Here is a 2,546-nt window from a genome sequence, read left to right on the forward strand (position 1 = left end):
AATAGGCGATGTCACTTTGTAAAGAAAGACGCGCCTGCACACATACACATTCAAAGGCGCATGCCAATAGACTTAACTCGTTATATATGTATGCCATCACCGTTTTCACAGATTTACGTTTTTAAGTTTACACAAAGATGATAACGGTATCGCTTTCAAAACAAATTTTTAAAAACTTGCACTTTGAAACCTATTTCAAAGTTTGTATAAATGAATGGCCAGAACGCATAAAAAGTTTTCTGGTTTCATTTGAAAAGGGTGTCGTGTAACCGGCCCCTAAATTAATAACTAATGAGTTTTACAGCGGAAATTAATCAACACTGAATTTACTTAAACTGGACAATGACTTCTAGATCTGCTACACAGCCAAAACAATCTTTGTTGCATTTATTTCCTGTTATCACTGTAAAGCTGCTTTGAAATAATCTGTATTGTAAAAAGCGCTATATAAATAAAGGTGACTTGAACTGACTTGTCTTCCTCAATTGCCTGTGACCTAGTTTCTCTGTGTGTTTGATTAGTCATTATGTTCACCTGTCATCTCATTCATTATCTCATTGTTCGCTTTGTTTGTTCCATGCATTTAAACTTTGAGTTCTCCTTTATTCTCTGTCCATTCTTGTCAGTGTTATGTTGTGTATGTTGGTTCTATCTCTCTGAGCTTTTGTTATTAAATAATATTTCTGTTATTCTTTAATATTCTGTTATTCTTTAATATTTTTAATGTTCTGTAATATTTATTATAATAATATCGTCTTTTTGCTGTTTATATAACCAACATACTACATTTTACAGTTAAGAATTGTTACAGAAATTACGACATGGCGTGGACGCACCTTGATTTCTTTGAACCCATGAACCAGTGTCTATATTTCATCTACCTGATCTTGGATACATTTTATGCATGTATAGTAGAAAGGAATAGCTGTAGTTAATAGTCTCTTATCAGCCTGATTCATTTAGCTTTCCATAAAACAAACAAAACAATTTAATAAAACAACATTATTATACAGACAATTCATATTTAATGGTGTTGTATGATTTATTTACACTTTAAAACATTTGCAATTGAAAAGTGTTTTAATGCATTTTGAGTTTCCACTGCATTAAATCCTTCTGACCTGCAGGCGTCACAACAGTGAATCATTTTATGAAGCAATTGGTTTAATTGATTCAAAGTTTCAAAAAGCTTTGTTTCTCCCATCACTAGTGCACCCTCCCAAAGATGTCTTGACATTATTGGCCAACTCTTGCCTGCAACAGAGCCAACACCATCAAGGTTTATTCTTCCGAAATATAAAGGTCATTAAAAATTAAACAAATGTGTAGCAGCCAATATATTTTTTAAATGTTTTTGTGAATTTATGTTCTTTGTTCATTTGTGTACATACTGCAGAACATGTTGTCCTAATTTCTGTGTTGACTGCATTGGCCAGTCCACCAAATCATAAAATGGCCGCCATCAGGATGCTTGGGTAAATGTCCCTCCACACCAAAGTGAAAAAGTGGAAATATTTAGGAGAAAGTGCTATACATGGCTGCAGGATACACACATCCAGGTCATTGTAGTGAAATCATCTAATAAAGCCACTTGGATCAGCAACATAAAAACATATCCATTTCAGAACCATGCTACATGCTAGGTGGTTGTGAAATTTTTAGTATAGACTCAATATTTTCACTTTCCAACCCCAAATGTATGCATAGGGAAACAATATGGTAATCCTGCCATTAGCGTTGCTGTTCATTATCACTGAAAAACATCTCCTAGCGGCCAAATTTCTGAGGATAAACAATGATGCGCAAAACTAGCCATTTTTTGTACAGGTCTACAAATATAATCAAAGTGGATAATTTGTCATGTTTTACACATAGGTCTCTAAAAATGTTTGCGAAAAGGTTTCATTGTGTATTCTGGGAAGTTTGAGAGGCACCATGCAAACATGACGTCATACAGCCACATCTCTGTGAAATCTGAGTAGATAAAAAAAAAGTTCTTTGTTCTTTTCGAAGTACGAAGCTGTAAATTCTGACATTCCCATCATTATTGCATGTTCTTCAGGCCCATTTTGGGGGGAAGGTTCCTGCTCACCCATCCCCCACTGCTTAAACTAAAATCCTAAAGGACTGTTTGTGATTTAAAAAAAAAATCAATAAATCAGTAGTCCGTAGACAGTTTTCCTTATGTATTATTTACATATACCTTCACCATTGTCTACAACAACATGAACTTATTCTTTTTCACGTAAAATAAACTCATTTGTAACATTAGCTAGCAATTTTCCATTTTGGGGGGATGGGCTCCTGCTCACCCATCCCCCACAGCTAAACTAAAAACCTCTAGGACTTTATTATTAATATTATGTTTAATGTTAAATAAATCAGAGGTCCGACCTCAGACAGTTTTTCCTCATATATTTTATACATATTCCTAACCATTGTCCACAACAACAACAAAAATTTCTTTTGCACTTAATATAAACAATTTTTTAACCTTAGCTAGCTATTTTCGCGATTGGCTCCGCCCCTTCTTCCAGTCAGCCACT

This window comes from Rutilus rutilus (genome assembly GCF_951802725.1).
Source record: "Rutilus rutilus genome assembly, chromosome: 8".
In the NCBI taxonomy this organism is placed as follows: domain Eukaryota; kingdom Metazoa; phylum Chordata; class Actinopteri; order Cypriniformes; family Leuciscidae; genus Rutilus; species Rutilus rutilus.